Genomic DNA, 24352 nt, shown 5'->3' with positions numbered 1-24352 from the left:
ACAGTCCATATACAACTGTGCAGTTGAAGGGATTAAAAAGTTAGAATATTGTTTGAGAGGAAGTTATGTGCTATCTGCAGAAAGAATAACAACTTTAAACTCTTCAAAGTTTACAAATGTTAACTTCTATCTACTGAGGTAATCCTGGTCCCATTATATATTCCTGGACTCTTAAAATGAGCAACATCTTATTTACTTTTGATGTTAGAAATAAAGTATTTCTTGCCTTTAGCAATAATAAAATCGTTACAGAGAATGTTGCATCCCACAGACTCAAAGCAGCATTCAAAATATAATTCTTTTAACCATGATCTAGCGCCCATAGCACTTGAAAAATTTTTAGAACTAATATATAAGTTGTGCTAATAATGACACAGGAAGGAACAGAAAGAAAGGTTTGGACTCTTTTTGTAGGTTTTGTATAATGTTTCTGCATTTAGAAAGATGTATGGTCCAACAATCAAGACTTACAAAAGTTTGTTATTAAATGCTTTGGTGTACCCATCGCTCTACTCAAAACCAACAAAATTAGTAGAAATGATAACATCCATGACTTCATAGACTACATCAAAACCAAAGAACAGAAATAGGATGCTATTTATAAATGAGACCCATTTCTGACCCTAATGAAATTGCCCTGTAGTCTAAAACACCTGGATGCTAGATACTAATAAAAAAAAAATCAAATGGCTTCCCAAATTAAGTGTTGTATTATATAACATGCCTGTGCCATGAATAGATTACAAGTGGGTGAAAATACTGATCATTTATCTTTGGGATTGGTGAAAGTTTGGGGGGCCACCAGGAACATATACCACTCCAACCCAGACTGTTCACTTTCATGGGCACAATATCATTCTTTAACATGAGCATACTTTACTAATTCTATTGTGTCTATGTGAGCCACAAGATAAAAATATTTGGGAAGTATGGTATTAACCTTTCCATAACCTTTCATGTGAAAAAGAATCCACACAGCGCTCAAATAAAGAGAAACTGAGAGACACTTGAAAAAAGAAAAAAAAAAAGAACAATCATGAATAAAGGTAGAACGTGTGTTGCCATGACTTGTCTATCACAGATCAAGATTTATATTTGTAGTAATTAAGACGGTACGGTTTTGGCATAGATACAAACAGGTCAATGGAACAAAATTAAGAGGCCAAAAACAGATTCTTACACGGATGAAATCTTATATTCTGATCATTAATTGTAGCATTGCATATCACTGGGCGATATACAAATAAGCAAAAATGAGTCTAAAATTAGTTATTTAAAGGAGCATGAAAGAATTTAGATAGCTACATTATACTCATATTAAAAATCAATTATAGGTGGATTCAATACTTAAAATGCAAAAGGCAAACAAAATGATACAGATAAATAAATTTATAATTTTGGGAGAGGAAAAAGATTTCCTCAAGAATATATAAGAAAACATGTAGGCAAATTACAAAGGAAAAGGATGATAATTATTACTTTAATATAAATAATATGTGTTTATAAAAAACACTGTAGAGATTGAATGATAAATTGAAATCCAGGAAATGGAGTGAAAGCTAAGGAAAGCGTCGTCTCGGGAACTGCATGCCTTTGCTCTTTGCATTGTTGTCATTTTCTCTTTGATATATTTGGGTTGTCTCATTCTGTAGTACTGATTAGATCTGCTAAATAGTCTTACCTTCATCTTTTTTTGCCACAGCGATCTAAGCCTTCTGGCACTTTGACACTTCTGCCCTATACTTTAGGCCAGGATATAAAATACTTGAGGTAATAAGCAAGAAAAAGGAAATGTGGAATTAGTTGAGGCTGAGAGATTTGCGTTTAGCTACAATATCTAGAAAATTGGGATTTCTGTGACTTTGCCAGTGTTAGATTCATTATAACTGTTCAGTGATTAAGCGCAATGGTGAAGCTAAGCTCTCAGTGTTACGAAAAGTGCCTCTGGGGCAAATCTCAATTGCAGATCTGCCAGCCTTTTCTCTCTGTGCGATCCTGAGCCCCTATATATGATGGCCTTTGAACAAAATTTCTATGCAGAAAGTAGACATGTAATCCCATCTTTTCATGAAAAGTACACCAAGATATCATTTTGTGCTAGAATTGTTATATAAACCAATAAATCTGTACAAAATCCTGACAAAACAAACTGAAAATGGTAAAGAAGCTTACAGAATATACCAATCTAGTAATTGGTAGTGATGATATTCTCATCAAAGTTATTTGACTAACATTTATGTTTTCAATAATAATATTGTCTTTTGTTCCCACATAGTTAGCTGTGAAGTACTTTGTTTTACAGACAAGAATTCAAATATAATGCAGACTTTACTAAAATTATATATTATTAGAAAATACATAACAACATGCCTGAGATATCCAGGAAAGTGGTAATGTAGAGAATGACCTATAGCAAGATAAAGAGTGGCCTTGATCACAAGAACAAAGTTAAAGTTGTTTTTAAAATATCCACGCCTTTGAAGTTAAGCTTTATAGAACAGTGCAATGCATTAGGGCAAGTGAAAATATTAATTTACTATTTTATCTATATTGGGCTATAGTAGTCTAGAAATAGCCCTCTGTATAGATGTCTAAGAAAATGATTCCTGAACATCATTTTTCCTAGAATCGAAAAGAAAAGTTGATAAAAATGCATGTTCTAGTGCCCACCAGTCACATGCCCTCTCTTATTCACATAGCCTAAGGTGACTTCTGGATAGCTGCCTTTTTAACAAGAACCCCAGGTGATTCTGACCTAAGTGGTGAGTAGAAAGAACTTTAATAAATATCTTATACAGGGCACCTGGGTGGCTCAGTCAGCTAAGTGGCTGACAGGCTCAGGTCATTATCTTGCGGTTCATGAGTTCAAGCCCCACGTTGGGCTCTGTGCTGACAGTTCAGAGCCTGGAGTCTGCTCAGATTCTGTGTCTCCCTCTCTCTGCCCATCCCCATCTTGCGCTCTGTGTCTCCCTATCAAAAATAAATAAACATTAAAAAAAGAAGAAAGACCCTGAGCAAAGATGAGAAACTTGTTTTTCTTTTCTGAGTTTCCCTTACACAGGCAAAAATTAATTAATTAATTAATTAAAAAAAAACAAAACATGTCAGTAGGTAATGTCCATAAATTTTTAGAGTAACCTTTGAAAACAAGGCATACATATTTTAAATTAATGAGTTGTTTAAATTTAATAAGGAAGTTGCCATATCTTCTTCAAAATGTGGATTTACCTTAAAATTTTCAAACCTTTTAAATTTCTCTCAAGACTTTGAAACAGAGAGGTGCTGACAGAAAAAGAATATATGTATGTGTATAGGCATATATAGAAACTTGAAAGAAAACATATCAGTGTTGTTAAATTTTCAGTAACTATCATATCTTTGTAATAAAAAAATTGAAGTTTTAAACTATCTCTTAGTATTACAAAATTTGGTTTATAATATGTACTTCTTACTATATATATGTATATAAGAATAATATAATATATACATGTATATAAGAATATACTACATATATTCTTCTTCCTGGACTCTCAGTAAAAATTTATAATGTACTCTTAAATCATTCAGGTTTATGGTTAAGAAATATTATTAGCTTAATTCATAAACTAATGCCATTATTAATCATCATAATATATAAATTAGCACAATGGGGCACATCTGAGTCAAACTGCTAAATAACTAAAGATAAAGAGCACATTTTAAATTTTTCCACAAGAGAGGAGAAAAATGACACAATATATACAGAAGAATAAAGAAAATCATAAAAACTGCCTTTTTAAGATACAGTTGAAATGACAGTGTAATCCTGCTTTTAAAGTACTAAAAGAAAAACAAAGTGATCAATCTACTATTTTATATGCAGTGAAAATATCCTTCAAAGATGAAAGCTAAAAAGGACGAGATCAAATGGATGAAAGCTGAAACGATTCACTTCCAACAGCTTAGCACTATAAGAAAGGACAGAAGAAATTATTCTGGCTGAAAGGATTTAGCACAAGATGGAAGTCCAGATCTGTAGCAAAGAATAAGGAGCCTCACAGAAGGTAAGTATTTGGGCGAATAAAAAAGAGTATGCATATGACAATGCACAGCAACTTAAACCTTACTGATATTTTAAAGCAACAATTATAATATACTATTTTTTTATAGAACATTTAGATATAATAAAATACATGGCAGAGTAACTATAAGGAGTTTTAGGGAAGAGATCACTATTAAAAGATTATACAATTGAAAGATACAATTTTTTTTTCATAAACTATATGATTTAAGGTAAGGTATGACAACAGCAACCACAAAATATTGCAAAGAAAGGTAGCTAAAAAATATATATAAAATATATACATATACAAATATATACATTAGTTAGTATATGTTAGTATATGTATATATTTGTATATGTATATATTTGTATATATAATCGTATGTATTGTATATATTTGTATATGTATATATTTGTGTATATATAGAGACACAATTTCTGTGTATACATGTATATACACATACATGTATATATATGTATTTGTATATGTATATATTTGTATATGTATATATTTGTATATATTTGTGTATATATATAGAGAGAGAGAGATACACACACAATTTCTGTTGAGATATACTTTTCATACAAAAAAACAAATACACTTACTTAGTGTGAAGCATTTTATCAATTATGTACACAGAATAATCACAATCCAAATAAAAAGAAATAGAGTATTCCTCTTACCTGACAAACTTTCTTTATGTCTCTCTCTGGTCACTCATAATCTGCTAAATTTTAAATTATATACCATAGAATAACATCTCTAATTCTTAGGCTTCATATAAATAAAATCAGTCAATACCAACTGAAGAGGAAATCTAAGTATTCTGGAAATATTTATATAGCAAGATAGTTACTTGTTTCTTGAAAGGTTAAGTGAATATACCCAACAAATAAGTTATTCCTTATTTCTGAAATAGGTAACACTGTATATAGTAGTATAAAAATGTTTCACTAAGTTCAGAGAAGCTCTATGGCAGGCTTATATTGTGTTTTGTCATCCTTATATGCAGTGAGATTCTGCAGGCTTAAATATGGGGTGATGGATTGTATTTTGGGCAGCCATATTACAAATGGGCGTAAGATATTAATATATGTATTCTGCTTCTCTTCACCTGTCTCAGCCATCTTATCCCTCAGAAAACACTTTACAGATAACAAATATTTTGTATTTCCATTCCGAAGCAGAAGGAAATTGAGCCATAGTGTATTCCTTTCTGCCATGAAGCAGTTTATAGCCCCTGATTGTACGTTAAGAAAGTGCTATATAATTAGAAGCAGTATTTTTATCTTTCTCTTATTTACTATGTAGGATTTATAATGAGTTGGTACTTGGAAATATCTTGATGAATTATGGATAGTTAAATTTCAATGTTGAAAGGAAGAAAAATCATGTTTATTGAAGACAATATATTTCAGGGACTGCAGTAGGTTATATTTCTGTTTTTCAGGACTACGATTGTAATATTGAAATAATGACTTTGACAAAATTCTCCACCTTTGTTTAAAACTCTGGCACAGGTTTTTATTGTATAGATAACATTTATTCTAATGCTGCTGTCAGCATTTACTTTACAAATTATTTTATTAAGTCATAATAAATTTCACAGAACTATTTTATTAAAAGCACCCCTTCAATCTAGAAGGTATGCATTTAATACATAATTCATACTTTTAAACTTTTATTTTTATACACTGATTTTTGCTTTATTAGAAATGAAATGAGAACACTAGTCTTTTCCCTAATGTCTCCGTGAAAAAGCTCTGTTCTAAATCCTACCATAACTGAGAAACAGAAGTTCCCAGAGGGGCACACAGAGGATTCTGGTTTTTCTAAAATCATTTCCAAGAAATAAGCCTAGAATAATATAAATTCTACTTCTTCCTGAGGATGCTCTGATGATTTTACATTTTTTTCCTATTCATGAAAGTATTACATTAAGAAATAAACTGAAAAGAAGTATTAAAATGATTACAAATTTTATCTTAATATTCACATTCCCATTTTCCCGTTATTAACTAGAACAACTAATTCTCCAGCAACTCTTAGACTTGTAAGAGCCTGCCAAATAAATGAAAAGAGGAAGGCAGACCCAAGGTTGGTACAGTTATTCTTTTATTGGAGTAAGCAGAGGGAGATGATCCTTCATAATATTTCAACCCTACCCTTTCACTAGTACAACACAGAGGATTAATACATCCACCTCATATTATTATGCTGCAAGCATTAAGTCTACAATAATACTTCCAAAATGTAACTTAAGAATCCCAAGCATGTCTGCATCCTCAAATAAACGTATGATAGAACTGAGCTGATGATTATTAGCAAGTCTACAAAGATAACTTGGTTGAAAAACAATTAAGTATAATCCCAAAACTATTTCCCAAATGGATGTGATATTGGCTTTCTACATTTTTCACGTGTTAATTTGTGCTAAAAGTATATGTGTAAGAAGTTACACTTTTTCTGATATTTTTTCTTTCTTTCCAAACATAAACAACCTTTTTTTGCATTTTTTTTCATGGGGGTCATTTTTTTTTTCTTTTTCCCCATTCATTTACCATTTTGGTGAGGGTACTGCTGTCTGAGATCTTCATCTTTATTCAGGGACATGCGTGTCGGGTTTGGATCTGAGGTGTTTTCTCCTGTCTTCTATATCTCTCCTGACTTTCAAAACCGAGTTCGTATCACTAGGTTGTAGTGATGAGAAAGTAGAATTCCACATCTTTCTAAAATGCCTGTTTATACTTCGTACTGTGTGGTTCTATAACTTCCTATCACCTCTTTGATAGCCCCTCATTTCCTAGGTGTAGGTATTTCATCATTGTCTTGAAGAACTACCCCTTGCACCTTTTGCTCACATTCATTGTAGCCCCTCAGATGTGAGGTTTTAGCTCAGGCACCACTACATCTGTGGGCTTAGGCAAATAATTGAACCTCAAAACAAGGTATTTTGTGGTGACTTCCTCTATGGCCTGATTTAGGGAAAAGTTTTCAGAAGAGGAAATAAAGAAAATGATTTGTAAATTTGACTGAAATTTAAAAAAACTGCAACCGTGCTGGGGTGACTCAGTTGGTTATGAATCTGACCCTTGATTTTGGCTCAGGTCATGACCTCACGGTCATGAGATTAAGCCCTGCCCTGGGTTCCGTGCTGGGTGTACAGCCTGCTTGGGATTCTCTTTCTCTCCCTCTGTCCCTCTCCCCTGCTCCTGCTCTCTTTCTCAAAGTAAATAAACTTTAAAAAAATTCATGAGAAAAAATACCATAAAAAAGGGCAAATCGCAAGAAAATATTGTTCACAAATATTGTAGATAATGGCCTAAATATTTCAAGCTCATAAAGAATTTTTTAGAAATTGACCAAAACAAGAAAAATTCTGTAGAAAAATGGGCAAAAGTCATGAAAATTTTACAAAAGAGATATAAAAGGCCTTTATATATGTGAATTCATAAGAGAAATGCAAATTAAAATGAATATACACAATTAAAAGTGGGATACAATTTCTCATTTATTAAATTGGCAAAAAAAAATAGAAGGCTAACAATAGCAATGTCTCTGTTGGAAGAGGATGATAGTAAGTGAAAAAAGAAACATGTGAAGGAGCATATATAGTATGCTAATCTTCAAGTAAGAAAGAAGGAAATGTGAGAAAATGTACTTATGTGTGCTTGTATTGATAAAAAGAAAAATAGAAAAGATAACTAAAGATATTGAGATTGGTTATATACAAGGAACAGAGAGTGGTAAAGTAAAAAAAAAAGATACAGGAGCAAATGATATTGTTCTGTATATAGATTTTTTCTGTGGGAATATGTTAGCATATTACATATTCAGATAATTAAATTGTATCAATAAAAGTTATAAGAGTACAGGATGAGTAATTTTGTTGACATCAAGAGCCAGTGTTCTCACTGTATAAGACTGGACATACTAGTCTGGAATGAGAGAGAGTAGGAAAAAAAATTCATGGAATGGATTAAATTTAAGATTTTATGTGTGAACACATGATTTTTAAAATACTTATGAGATTACGTGTGTCTATATGCACATGAGCATGGATGTGTATGCGTATAAATATTTGTTTATATGTGCGTGTATACACATTCACATTCCTGTGTATATTTCCTAGTTTCATCTAACAGGAAGACCAAAACAAAAAAACAAATAAAAAATACTTCAGTATAAATGAGCATACCTACCTACCAGGCACTGATCAGTTTCCACTGAAACAAACCAGGTCCCTCTCAGAAATGGGCAGGTTTCAGGGTTGGACAAGTTCCATACAAGAGGAACCTGAAGTATGTAGTTATAATAGAAAGTAAGAAATGCTCAAAATAGTATTATGGGGATATGTCACATAGGAACCAGTGTGGGGTGGTCAAATCATGGACAGTTGGAGCACCCACATACTTCATAACACGAATTATTTAATTTGGGACAAAAAAGAATCCATAGCTTCATACCAATGATCAACTGATTACAGGCAAAATAAGGTCTCTTGGTTTTGGTTATGGTAGAATTTTGAGGACCCAAGACAAAGTGGAAGGAGTGTTACAGGGTTGCCATTTTCTAACCGCTATAGTAAATATTGGCTCAGAAAAGAATAATCAATTATTGGGAGATTTCATTGAAAGGAAAATTTTCACAGTCTTAAAGTGTTTCTCCACAGACCACTGACTCTAAGTGAGAAAAATTAAACCCACACACACTACTTCTACAGTAACCAAGCATCACCTTGACTGGGTGATGAGCATTAATACAACCAGTGAAGGACAGTCGGACATTATGTGTCTGAAAATGGGATGTCCTGAAAAGGAAACAGCATCATCTATGTCGTATACTGGCTAAGAATGCATTACCTGAATTTACTAATAAAGAAACCACTAAAAAACACAATATGAGGAATTTTCAATTGCGGAAAGAGGATGCTGTATTGTTTAAAAAGGTCAATGCTAAAAATAACAATGAAAGGCTATGGCAATGTTGCAGATAAAAGGATGTTAAACAAATTAATTAAGTGCAAAATTGGCCGGATTCAATACTGTATGGGGAAAATAATACTATAAAGGACATTACTTGACAAGTTGACAAATGAACAATAGATTATATAAGAATATTGTATTAATTCTAAAATTATTGAAATTTATTAATGCACTGCCATTATATAAGAAAAACACACATTGAAATATTGAGGTGTAAAGGTGTATGGTACATGTAACTTACAAACAGTTCAGGGAAAAAATGTGTGTGTGTGGAGAGCGAGCGAGAGAGAATGAAAGAGAGAGGATGAAAGGGAAATAATTGATAAAATAAAGGGTAAGTTTTCAACAATAGCTGCATCTGAATAAGTGGTACACAGGTATTCTTTGTATTATTTTCATTTCTGTGACTCTTCTCTATATTGAAATTATTTTTTTTACTTTAAACAAATTTTAATGTTTTATTTATTTTTGACAGAGAGAGAGAGAGAGAGAGACAGAACGTGAGCGGGGGAGAGGCAGAGAGAGAGGGAGACACAGAATCTGAAGTAGGTTCCATGGTTGAGCTGTCAGCAGAGCCCTACATGGAGCTTGAACTCACGAACCGTGAGATCATGACTTGAGTCGGAGTTGGATGCTTAACCGACTGAGCCACCCAAGCGCTCCTACATTGAAATTATTTTTAAACAAGAAGTAAAAAAATTAAAAACAAAGTTGCTAATCACACCTTAGGACAATTATTATATGTAAGTTGTTGCTGTAAAATTCATAAAGACCATGTTGACCATTGACACCAAGTCCATGCCATTGAGTCAGAATAAAAGCCCAGGTTCAGAACCAGCATCAGAAAGAGCCCATACAAACTGTCAGATGGAATCTCTAGTTGAACAGTGAGCCCTTCTTGCAATAAAGTAGCTGCATTCACTCACATGAGGAAGGCTGACTGGAAAAAATTCATCAAGGGAGACAAACAAACTTGCTTGTTATTTGGATCTTTGTACTCTTCTCCAGGAATATTTTTTAACGTATTTTGAACAACGGTGACTATACATTAATATCAGAATAGTCCGTGATGTTTGAGGTAAAACTAAAATGTGTTTGAATTTTTAAGTCTCAAGCAGATCACTAGATGATAATAAGAAGAAAGGCATTTAAAATAAAACAAATTAGTAATAAGGAAATAAAATGTAGTTCTTATACAACCATCTGACCTTTAAAGCAAACTATTTTAAAAATCAGATAATGAGAGAGAAAATTTGCCTGAGTTTTCATTCCCTCTTTTACACTTCTTTTTTTTTTAAGTTTATTTATTTTTGAGAGAGAGTGTGAGTGGGGGACAGAGGATCCAAAGTGGGCTCTGGGCTGACAGCAGCAGGCCCAATGTGTGGTTAGAACTCATGAACTGTGAGATCATGACCTTAGCCAAAGTAAGTGGGACACTCAACCCACTGAGCCACCCAGGTGCCCCCCCTCCCCTTCTAGGCTTCTAAAAAGTGTAAAGTAATGCACTTCAACAGGTTGTAAAGAAGAATGAATAAAACACAAAGAACCTTTACCACACTGCAGTAAAATTTAGTAGAAATATGGCATTATCATATCTCTTGATTTTATTTTATATCAGGCCTCTGAAATATTGTTAATATTGGCAAGGCTAAAGGAAATATTCACTGTTAATGTTTGTGGACCCTGCTCCTGGGCTGCCAGAGAAACTATACTTGAACTGTTACCAAGGTCAGAATGACTTAACCAAACTTCAAATTATGTGCCCTATTCATGACCCAAGCACACATTGTACATCTGCTTCGTTAGCAAATAACCTGAAAGAAATATTTCAAACTTACGATAAAAGTAAAAATCACCCTAAGTTCCCATACCTCTACCACCTACAACCTTGCACATACTAAAAGCATAAAAGTTTGTAATTTTCTGGAATGTTTTATGTCATGATGATTTGTAACTCTTGATATAACAACAACAACAACAACAACAACAACAACAACAAAAAAAAAAAAAACCAAAAACAATTCTGTATTCAACATTCCTTCCCCTGGAGCACTCTCTTCTTTGTGAAGGTTGTGTATCCTGGCCAGCTGTCCTCATTGAGAGTGTAAATAAACTTTCTTCCTTTTTATTTTAGAAATCCTAAGGGGTGCCTGGGTGGCTCAGTTGGTTAAGCGTCCGACTTGAGGTTTTTGAGTTCAAGCCCCATGTCGGGCTCTGTGCTGACAGCCCAGAGCCTGGAGTCTGCTTTGGATTCTGTGTCTCCTTTTGCCCCTCCCATGCACATACTCTGCCCCTCCCATGCACATACTCTGTCTCTCTTTCTCTCAATAATAAATAAACATTAAAAAATTAAAAAAAAAGAAATCCTAAAAGGTTTTTTCATTTTGCACTGATGACATACAATGCTTACTTCATTAATTAATATTAATAATTTTATTACCATTACCAATGCTCATTGCATAAACCCACACACTAAAAGCTTACCCAAATACTGGGGTGTTTGCTAAGATTTGTGATTGCCTGTTTGTGGTTGCCATAAGGTGGGAGGTTTAGAGTTTTATCCCCATGAAGCTTTGTAGACAGCAGTTCTACCACCACATCTGTGTATATGAACATGATCTGAAAATGTGAACCATTTTTCCTGTCTAATCTAAGTAGTCTTACCACTTTGTTATTTCTCTTCAATATCACTTTAGGAAAATTCTCCCCAAATGTGTCTTCTTCATGGGATTTACTGTACACTTCTTGCTAAGACAGTCAAAGGGCACAGCCAATGGATGGGGAAATGATGCAGACTTAGTCAATAATGCCTTCAGTACTTTGGAACTTCTGTGACTGAAATGAGGCCCAGGGACCAGGGAATTCCTTCATTATAGTGACAGCTGCAACGTGTGGACCAGTTTGTTTATCTGTGTGACCTTTGCTGAAGTTTCTGCTGCCTAAGTCTCCAGGGTTCCTGTGGAAGCTGCCACTTCCCCAAATCCAATCTCCCATCATCCTAATGATCCTAAGAGGCCTCAGTATTCTTCAACTAAATCTTTTTGCCTAAAATAACATAGATGATTGCTGGTGTTTTCAGCCAATTATTTAAGGAGGTTCTCTGCTCTTTCTGTCTTGGGATATCACATGAGTAAATCTGTCCTCAGAGCCCCCACAATGAAATACAGGCTAGAAGATGGCACTATGTCATATTTCTACCAAAGGTTTACAGTAGCATACACATAATTCTGTTTTTATTTGTACTTTTTATGACCTGTTGGACTAATTGTTTTATGCTTTTAGCTGAGATTTTTTGGGTGGTGATTTTATTCAGCTTCAGCTTTTCATTTTTTAAATGTCAGTTAATTTACTTATGTCTTTGTTTTTAATATTTTCTGATTTTAACCTATAATCTCAAGTATTCAGTCAGGAAAAAAGACATAAGGACAAATGCAATAATACTCTAAGCTCTAAACAATTTTAATTCTCTTTTTAAAAATTTTTCTAATGTTTATTTATTTTTGAGAGATAGAGAGCACGAGCAGGGGGAGGCAGAAAGAGAGGGAGACAGAGAATCCAAAGCAGGCTCCCGGCTCTGAGCTGTCAGCCCAGAATCTGATGTGGGGCTCGAATTCACGAGCCGTGAGATCTGACCTGAACCGAAGTGGGACGCTTGACTGACTGAGCTACACAGGCGTCCCAAGAATAATTCTCTTCTACTCTTATATGTTTCACTTTGCAATTTTCCTTATGCCTTCCTAAATTAGATTCTCTTATTATTGGATTAAGTGAATTCCCTTAAACTATATATGTAATATATTTATTATTATATTACTTATATATTAAGAACATATTGTTACAGTTATGACACTTATTATTTACATACATTAGCAAAAGCCATTATATATTTATTTATTACACAATTTATATTTCAGGTATAATAGTGAAAGCCATATATCCATTTGTATTTTATATATATAATAGTAAAAGCTATTGTTATGCTTTTAAACATAACACAAAAGAGAGTTTAGTACTCTGCTTAGAGGAAATTTACTTGAGAGGGTAAAGTGATTCCAAAGTGATTCTACCTTTACACATCAATTATGTACTACTTTTTGTGTCTGCTATGCTTAAGTTTTATTTTAGTTTTGGGATACTATAACCTCACTCAACTTAAAATGGATTAATAATACAAAGATGATGGTGAAACATTGTGTAGTGATACAGCAGAATAACATTATATGAGCCTGAGTGGCTTAGTGGGTTAAGCATCTGACTCTTGGTTTGGCTCAGGTCATGATCTCAGTTTGTGAGATCAAACCCCGAATTGGGCTCTGAGCCATGGGTGCAGAGCCTGGTTGGGATTCTCTGTCTCTTTCCCTCTGTCTTTGCTCCTCTCTCTCTCTCTCTCTCTCAAAATAAATAAACTTAAAAAAAAAAGTATGATGTACAGAAGTTTTTGATCTGTACAGATACAAATCAGCAAGTATGACTCCTCACAGAGATATGGAAAAATGATTGACTGTAATTTAATTGGTTCAGAAATCCCTTTGTCCTTAATTTCCACCATAGCCTCTGTTATCAGAGTCTATCAAATTAATGTAATAAGGTCATCAATACTTTAATTTTCATTTTTACACATAGTGGCAAATTTAATTATATATACTTATATATAAATAAAATATTTCCCCTGATTGTTTCAGGGTTTTTCAGTAAAAATCAAAATAGGCTAAACATAGAAAATCTTCAAGTGATGCCCTTATATAGAAAAGATAAATACTTGCAGTGTTATTACCAAGACATTTATAACACCAAACACAATATCAATGCCAAAATGTGTGCTATGAGAGAAAGAACAATGTATGTTTGCTAACATTTCTTTCCCAAATGATACTATAAAACATTTTATAATATAAATGACACAGTATGAAGAGCAATTGCCATCATTTGGGTGGTAGGTATTTCCCATTAGAATTTAATAAATCCACTGATGTGCAAAATATGAATCAATTCTTGTTATGTCTGTATGTCATATATAAGGGAAACTACTCTACAAAGTTTTTATTTATCATTGAAACCCATCTTAGAGGAAGAGGTTTTTTTTTTTTTTTTTTTTTTTTTTTTACTGTGTTAGGCATTATTTTGAGCTGTAGGTCAGTTCTCAAAAGAAATGCTTCAGGACCAGTGCTGACAGAGCATCAGCTGTGTGTGAGGCAAGGTGAGACATTTCTGTGAAAATAGAAGTTAGAACAAAACATAGTTCACACACTGATTATTCAAAGGCAACGCCTGGTGATCAACTGCATGCCTCATCTAATTCAGTGCTGAAGGCAATTTTTAACAGTTTTTATACAATCAAATCACCACCACCACAGGTTATATACACATAGTACTCTGTGTCAAACAAACAAAGAAAACATACTGAAGTACTAACAAAACATGCGGAAGCACTATATCAAGAAAAAAATTATTAAGTTTTTACAAGCAAGGAGATTAGTTATTTGTTAATACAAGCTACTGTCATTTATTTGAGTTCAAGTGGTTTCTTCCAAAAACCCATCTCACTGATCGCTATTCAAGTAAGCTAAATATACTAGCTTATGGTAGATTTCTTTTGAGGAGAATCCATACCTACAGTTCAGCTGTGTGCATTTTGATTGCGATATGTCTATGTGTGGATACAAAGAACTGTTGAGGGGTGCCTGGGTGGCTCGATAGGTTAAGTGTCTGATGTTGGCTCAGGTCATTATCTCACAGTCTGCGAGTTTGAGCTCTGTGTCTGATTCTGTGCTGACAGCTCAGAGCCTGAAGCCTGCTTCAGATTCTGCATCTCCCTCTCTCTCTCTGCCCCTCCCTTGCTTGCACTCTGTCTCTATCTCTGTCTCTCTCTCAAAAATAAACATTAAAAAAATTAGAAAAAAAAAGCTAACATAAATTATCTGGCCAGTTTTACGGTATGCAACACTAGTCCCTCATATTATAAGCAACCTGAAAATAAAGTGATATTAATGAAGAAGCTAAATGTTCCAGAAGACCAGTGTCAACTCTGACTTGAGAAAGTCTGAATAGCGATGAAGTTCATCTGTTCTAACCAACTCCAGTGTTTTATTTTCTGATCTACTACCATGTAATGTTACTCATATGTGGAATTTAAGAAACAAAACAAACAAATCAACAAAGAAAAACAAACAAACAAACAAACAAACTAAAAGACTCTTAAGTACAAAGAACAAACTGGCAGTTGCTAGAGGGGAGGTGTGTGGAAGGATGGGTAAAATAGATAAACAGGATTGAGTTCACTTATCCTGATGAGCACTGAGTAATGTATAGAATTGTTAAATCATTATATTGTACACCTGAAACTAATATAACACTCAATGTTAATTATATTTCAATAAAAATAATCTGACCTTCAGAAAATAGGGTTTTTCTAAGATCTTAACATATATTTAATATTCTGCATAAGAGATGAAGGTTAGTACAGCATGGGAGGTAAGGATACAGATTCTGAAGGAAAACTGTGTTGGTTTAAATTCCGAGTGCATTATTTACTAGCACTGTACTTGATGAAAGTTACTAAGCTAATCCATATTTTAATTGCATTTTTGTAAAATTAGAATCACATAGCAACAGTGTGATTATATTAGGGAAGTTGAAAAATTCTGTGAAGACATAAACAGATCTTAGTGGAATAGTCACTCAACTGAAATACATAAAATATTTGAATAAATACAAAGATATTCTATGCTATGGGAGGATATAATATTGTCATAATTTAAAACTTAATTTATTCTCAAATTAATCCTCACATCCACATTCTATCTAAAATAAGAGAAAAACCCTACTATTTTTCTTTCTAAAATATATATAGAAGAATAAAGATCCTCTGGCCAACTGAGGAAAACAATGGAAACTAGCTTAATAGATATATAAACACACACTGCAAAGCCATAGGGTACAAGGAAATCTTGAAAAACAAGAAGAAAAGTAGGAACTCCTACAGATAAAAATGGGGAACAATAGGGGCACCTGGGTGACTCTGACTGTTAAGCATCCAGCTCTTGATTTCAGCTCAGTTCATGATCTTATGGTCATGATCTCTTGGTCATGAGATCGAGCCCCATGTCTTCACTGTCACTGCAGAGCCTGCTTAGGATTCTCTCTCTCCCTTTCCCTCTCTTTCTCTTTTTCTCTCTCAAAAATAAATAAACTTAAAAAAATGGGAAACAATATATGAACAAGCATATGAAAAGGTGCTCAAATTCACTTGTAACTAAGGAAATGCAAATTAAAACAATAATGGGTTCAATTTATCTCCAACAGAATGGTGAAATGTCAAATACTAGACAATGCCTCATGGTGATGGGAAATACAATAATGTGAACACTTATGTACCGAAGGTGGAATTGTAGACTACTTCAGGCTAGACAAATATACCCCATTACCCAGAAATCTTATTCTCATTTATATCTTGTTGGAAAATTCTTATTTAAGGACATATATGAGGATTCTCATTACAATGTTAATTTGTTAGCCAAGGATTAGAGACACTGTTGGATTTTATCACTGGAAGAATAGATAATTAAAGCATTATTAGTGTATGCAATGATAACATAATGTCAGAAATATTAATACATTGAAAATATGTCAGAGCAAAAAGTGAAGAGTCAGAGAGAATGTTATGACATAGGTTTCCACATAAGCTAATATTACTGAGAAACTGGACATATATGGTGATGTATAACTGTATAAAGTTGGTAACTAGAAGGTAGATGGCATTTAACATCCAAAAATGGAAACCTGATAATAAAAATTGTCTATGAGGTAAGATTATGATGAGAAATGTTAACATGGAAGAAGAGAAGATAAAAATAATTTACACAGCATGTTTTTTATAACCTGATTTCTCTGTATATGAATATACATCTATACATACACACATAAATACAAATATAGAGAAGAAATATCTGCAAACTATATTTTCATGTGTTTCTAATTTAATTCTTCCTTGATTGGGCCTACATACATCTTTTATTTTTCCTTTAATTTTCATTCATGTCTTATCTACTAATAAACCATAAGGGTTACTAATTATGATTTTCAAATTAGTAGCAGCTTGGTTTTACAACACTAACATGCTATTAGATAGTATCCATCAATGTCCATTGAGGTTTTAAACAAATTGTCAAGACACAATTGTTTGGTTTTCTAAGAACATACATTTAAATTCTTTTTTTTTTCTCTTAACACTCTTCAGAATTCAACAAAAATTAAACACTCATTTAGCAAACATACTCAGAAACTCATGATACTCTATCAAATCTTCCCATCTTATCACAGAATTTATTTTTCCTTGATCTTGAACCACCCCCCACCTCCGCCCCCGCCAAATACCTTTGGAAATATGAAACAATAGGAACTTTTCAAAAACATCTAGACTGTTGAGTGTCTGACTGAAACCCTGGCTGTTGTTTGAGAGACAGGCAGCAAAGTAGTGCCTGGTTTATCCATATTAAGTTAAACTTAAACAGAAAGATTCTTTCCTTATCATTTTAAATCCAACAAGGTATCTCGCTGGTAGTAAGTTGGGGAAAGAACACTGTACTCCTGTTGAATGCCCTTGATTGCAGCCAGCTTGCCGGACGCTATCTGGACAATCTGGAGATCTGGTGTATCTTGGCTGTCCCGTGCTGACCCTGTCCTGGATGTACTAACCCATACACTGGATAAAGGGCCTTGGGGAACAATAGGCAACTAGATGCACACTTGATTTGTGGCTCAAAGACTTCAGAATTTTTACATGTAACACCAGTCCAAATTGCAGCATTAAGTATTTGTTAAAATTTAGCTGTTTTCTCCTTATCCCCATAGTTTACGAGAGATTTCCACCTCTTCACTCAAGTGACAACAGGGTTCAAAGTAGTCATATGTTTGTTCTTCCTAGTGAAAAGATTGCCATTTTCCAGAATTTAATTTATGTAGGATTTGTGGGGTTCTCAGACATCTAATTATTCTTAAAAACAAACACACAACAAAGCAACCAACTAAACAAACAGAAAACATCCCCAATACAACCAAAATTTATTCAGCTTTTTATGTCGTTGTTGTCATTAGGGTAAAACCCACTGTCTCCTGTAACTTCTAAATCTTCAATATTATATATGTCCAAGATAAAATACTAATGTTAATTCTCCATTAAAAGGAGGCAGACCCTAAATAATTTACATGGAGTAAATTATTACATGGAGTAATTACAATAATTACTTCTAATACAAAGTATTAGAAAATAAATAAGTGAAAAAATGTAGAAAACTAATAAGAATTAAAATATTAGAATTCTAAGTCAACCTTATACTTAAAGAAAATAAATTACTGCACCAAAAATCCCCTTTTTATGTATATTACATCCCTCACAAATTCCAGAAATAGAATATTAGAAATAAATGCATAAAAGCTACAGGTAAATACAGTTAGTGAAATCTAAATGATTCTGATCTTTTTATATGTTTCTGAAGATTATATTTAAAATGAATGCAAATTCATTTTTCATCAGAATAAAACAAACATTTAAGCATATGAATTGTAAGGGGTTTTTTTTTGGTCTAAAGAAAAATATCAATTTCTTAATATCACATCAATTACAAATTGAGACCTCTACAAATAAAATATTTATTCTCAATTCATTTTATTTATTTCTTTAATTTTATTTAGTTTGAGAGACAGAGAGTGAGCGAGGGGCAGAAGAGAGCAAGAGAGAGAGAATCCCAAGCAGGCTCCACACTACCAGTGCAGTGCATGGGGGGCTCAAACCCATGAAACCAGGAGATCATGATCTGAGCTGACACTAAGAGTTGGAAGCTTAACCAACTGAGCCACCTAGGCGCCCCCTACTATCAATTAATTTTAGAGTTTTAATTTTCACTTGACAGTATTAGATATTTTTACTCATTGATATGGCACTGGCATATTTTACTTTACTGATATGGGAAAGTACTTTTGGTTAGATGCTGCAGAAAATATTTACCTTTGTTTCACTCTAATATTAAAATTATTTTGGGGGGCGCCTGGATGGGATGGCTCAGTCAGTTGAGCATCCAAGTCTTGGTTTCAGCTCAAGTCATGGTCTCATGGTTTCATGGGTTCAAAGACCCACTCCCACCGTGTTTCTCTTTCTCAGAATAAATAAGTAAACATTAAATAAATAAATAAACAAATAAACAAATAAACAAATAAATAAATAAAATGGCAAAGGATATGAAGATATGCAAATAGCCTAAAAACGCTTAAGAAATGCTCAGTTTACTTAGCCATCTGTGGAATGCAAATCAAAACCAAAAGGAGATACCATTTCATTCTCATTAGGAGAGCCATAATAAAAATGCAGATTAATTGCCAAGTGTTGGTAAAGATGTGAGAAAATTGGAACTCTAAAACAATGCAGATGGAAATGTAAAAAGGTGCAGTCCCTTTGGAAGACAGTGGCATTTCTTTAAAAGGTTAAACAGAGTTACTGTTTGACCCAGCAATTTCACTTCTAAATATATACTGTACAGAAATGACAGCATGTGTCCACACATGAACTTGTACACAAATATTCATAGCAGCATTATTCATACAAGCCAAAAGTGGGGAAAAAAACCCAAATGTCCATCAAGAGAGGAATGCATAAATAAATGTGGCATATTCAGGGAATAGAATATTGTTTAACCATAGAAGGAATGAAGTACTGATACATTCTACAACATGGAGAAATCTCAAGAATACTATGCTAAGTTGAAAAAAGGCAATCACAAAGGACTACATATCATAGGATTCAATTTACGTGAATGTTCAGAATAGGTAAATCTACAGGGACAGTAGGGAAATTTATGCTTTTCTAAGACTGGTGGGAGAAAGTTGGAGGAAGAGGGGATGACCGCTCAAGGGTGCCAAGTTTCTATTGAAGGTGATGAAAATGTTCTAAATCAATTGTAGTACGGGGCACCTGGGTGGCTCATTCGGTTAAGCATCTGACTTCAACTCAGGTCATGATGTCAGAGTTCATGGGTTTAAGTCCCACATCGGGCTCTGTGCTAAGAGCAGCTTGGAGCCTGGAGCCTGTTTCAGATTCTATCTCCCTCTCTCTCTCTGCCCCTCCTCCTCCTCTCTCTCTCTCTCTCTCTCAAAAATAAATAAACATTTTAAAAAATTAAAAATAAATATAAATAAATTGATTGTAGAAAATGGTTGCCTAACTGTAAATATTCTTTCTTAAATCTTCCTAACTGACATCTACATGAAACATTATGCTCACATCTAGATAATACAAATAGATATATAGGTGATAGTGATATAGCTAATATATTGCACTTACTGGATTTCATGCACACTTTTGTGCCTATAAATTATACACTTTAAATCAGTAATATCAATTTATTAGCTCACATTTCTGTAAGGGAAGTTCCAAGTAGGTTTGACTGGGTTATCTGCTTGGGTCTCAAAAGGTCAAAATCAAATTTTCATGTAGGTGAGGCTCCTCTTTGGAAACACTGGAGAAGAATCTGTTTCAGGTTCCTTCAAGCTGTTGAAAGAATTCAGCCTGCCTGGTGTGGCCACAGGATTGAGGTTACTGTTTCCTTCCTAGCTTTCCATTAAGCATTGTTCTCAGCTTGTAAAAAAAAGTTGCTCTCAGATTGCTGCAAACGGCCCTCTCCACCTGCAAAGCCAGTAATAGCCCGGGAATCCTTCTCATGCCTTAAATCTGTCAGCCTTTCCATTCTGCCACCAGCCTGAGAAAACCTTATGCTTTTAACAGGCACATACAATTAGATTAGGTAACATAATTGAAGGAGTAACACTTTGTCATAATCTCAGTTCTATCCATACTCAATGCGGGAGTGATTATAAAATGTCAAATGTCACTAGAGGGGTCATTTTTAAGGTCTACGTTGAGGGACAGGCAGAGACAGAGACTGAGACAGAGTGGGAGCTGGGGTTTGAGGTAGCGGTAGAAAGAGAGGGAAAAGGTAAAAACAACCCAGAATATATTATAGTTTATATAATATTATATATGTATATAATATATATTATGTATAATATATTATATTTCTGGATAACTAGGGATCCAAAGATTCTTGACATTAGTATATTTTCTTTCCAAATTGAGTCTATTCATTTTTTATATTGATTAAATTATTTCTTTTAAAATTGAAATTGTCCACATTATCTTCTAAAATTAGGTCTAATTATGTCAAATACTAAAATCTGACATTTAGTAAATGAAACTTTTTAATTAAATGAAATTTAACACCTAAAAGATAAGGGGTGTCTGGGTGGCTTAGTTGGTTAAGCATCCAACTCTCAACTTCCACTCAAGTCATGATCCCAGGATGGTGGGATCAAGCCCCACATTGGGCTCTGTTGAGTATGGAGTCTGATTGAGATTCTCTCTCTTTCTCCCCCACTCCCTCACACAAGCTCCTTCTTTCTCTCAAAACAAGAAAAATAAAAAATAAATAAAACCTAAAAGATGACATTTTGCAATCTTGTAATTAGAGTTCCTCTATTCTCAATCAAGGAAACAAATAATGTTACTCTTTTTCTGATAAACTTGTGAATATCTTTTTGTCATGTCTTTTATTAAATTTTTTCATTTAATTTTATAAATTTCATCTGATGTCATGTCATTTCATTTTTTAAAATTATTATCTATACTAGTTAACATTTGCTACAACAATGCTTTGTGATATACCACTCCAAAACTCAATTTCTTAAAATGACTGTCCACCAGTCTCACATCTGTTGATCAACATCAGTCTGTTGATGGGTGTGGCTGACTAGACACTGGGTTCACATTGGGTTCAGATCTGCTCTGCACGTATCACCTGTACCAGTGGTTACCTAGACCCTGAGTCCTGCCTTTCATGTGTGTTGTCCTCAGCACAGGCTGATGAGCAGTGACTATTCAGGGAATATCCTTCCCCTGACAGGGAATTGGAGCACAAAAGAATGTGCCTCTGCTCATGTTACATCTGCTACCAATGCACTGGATAATTTAATTCACTTGGTCCAGTCCTAGAAGTTAACGATCTCGGTGGTGCATTCTGGCCATCATGGGTTCCCAGCAATGGTGTGAGCGTATGAAACTATTGCAAGTGAAGGGAGAATGAGAACAATAATTTAATCAGACTACCATTAACTCTTTCAACAAATTCTCCAGTACTTGAAGTTAGAATTAATGTTTTCCCTGCCTTATCTCTCCAGCATGGGTGCCTTTTCATTCTTCATGGTATCTTTTCTACTTTCATCAGATTTCTGCGTGTGGTAGGTTCTCAGGCTACTTTGCTACCAACCAATTTTAAACATGCTGCATTTATGCTTCATTAATTTATACTACCAAAAATAGTTGAATGTGTTTTTTTAGGACAATCACACTTTAATGCAGATCAACTTTGATTCCAAAAGAAAAATAACACTTTATGGTCAGATATCTTAATTAATATTAAGGCAGGTCTATAATCTTGTTGCAATATGGTGTCATTCAAGCTTTTCTGTTTATTTTACTTGAATGTAGTTTTGAGCCTTGGTCAATAAGTATATTGGTAATCTTACAATAGATTCTTACATTTTATATTTCACGGAGTGCAAAATTCTATTGATTTTTTGGAGACTAAGACTTATCAAACTCCTCTGCTTTCAGACATAATAGATATGAGGAAATTTATGACATATTATTGCCTTAATTTGAACAAAACATGTTGCTTTTTAAGGCCATCTTATTAGCTTTACTCTATCCCTTGCTTTCAATCCTAAATATGGCCATTTCATACTAGTTTCTTTTTCAAGGTTTCCTCAGGTTGGACATCAAAACTGACATTCCCTGGTCTCCATGAATGGATTTATGTTGAGCCCTGTGTTTTACATATATTTATCTCCAAAGGACTCTAAGATCTTTTTGCACAGTCAGTAGTCTGTTACCGGACATTTCTGTAATAGACTTGTGTAAATCTTCCATAATATCAGATCTTTACAGGATTTAAAAAAATAATTATCCATATAATCATAATATGTTATTGCAATAAGATTTTAAAATCCAAATAACATTCATGAAATGGATATTATCAGGGTAAAGGACTAAAATATAGAGTTACAGAAATGAAAAACATCTGTCCTTGAGGAGAGTTTGGCTAGAATTAAGTTTAAGTCTCTCATTACTTACAATGCTACATCTACAATGTAATTCTACAGAGGATTAAGTCTTACTTGTTTTCATTTTATTGTACCTGCTATGTGACCTTAGGAAAATGATTTAACCAATTTGAATATTAGTTTCATTATCTGTAAGTCAAAGTTACGGTGAGGATTATTCTGAAAATATATGCAAACTTATTGAGCACATTATATGTATTCATGAGAGCATTTTGATATTGTCATTTAAATTGGATACTTTAAATTTTATTTTGCATCTTTATATAGTGCATATAAAAATTTAAAAATAATGCATTATGGAAAACAATGCATAAAATTAAATGTGTTTATCTAGTGAGGCCAGGAAAATAATATTATGACACAAAGGTACTTTTTAGTCCCTTAACTTACAATAGGCAATAGATTAAAGCTAAAATGTTATCATCCCTGATAATACTAAAGAGGAATGAAGTTTAGGAAATGTGACAAGAAAACAAATCAGCAAATAAACAACAAAAGAAATAGGAAATGTGTAATTCATGTCTACCAGCTTCTCGTATTATTTTGTACTGACTTTGTTGTTATTCTCTATCTGAATAAATGTGTACCCTAATAAATACCCTCTTTATTGCTTATATACAGTGACCTTCACAAAGCAAAAATAAATTTGAAGTGTTTTTAATAAATTAATGGGGTCATAAGAGTTAGCCATGGTGCAAATATTTTATTATAAAAGCAAATGATTCATATTAGAGTGTGGCATTAAATTATTATAATATTTTATAAAAAGGATAGTATAAAATATAATCACTGTCTCAAGCTATTAACAAATTTTCATTATTATTCTTTATTCAGTCTCCTACTCTCATGATTCTTGGACTTAAAAAGCTTTCATTCCAAATCCAAACACAAAGGAGAAAAGAATCACAGCAGCAAACCAAAAGCAGTTTCTTTTTTACTTATGCCATCCTTCAAGGTGAATAGGTAGGATAATGTGAAGTGAGCATTTTTATTAAGAAGACCAGATAATGATTTAGTTGGAAAAGAAAAAAAAAAAAAAAACAGGCTGATCTTTTAGTCATGAAAGCAAGTGACAGATATCATAGTTTTGTCATTAGCTCTCATATACAGCAGGGATATGCATTCGTCACACTGTTTTTATTGTATGCCAAAGGCCAG

Source organism: Panthera tigris, chromosome A1 (assembly GCF_018350195.1).
Source record: "Panthera tigris isolate Pti1 chromosome A1, P.tigris_Pti1_mat1.1, whole genome shotgun sequence".
In the NCBI taxonomy this organism is placed as follows: domain Eukaryota; kingdom Metazoa; phylum Chordata; class Mammalia; order Carnivora; family Felidae; genus Panthera; species Panthera tigris.
Note: the sequence above shows the minus strand (reverse complement) of the source record.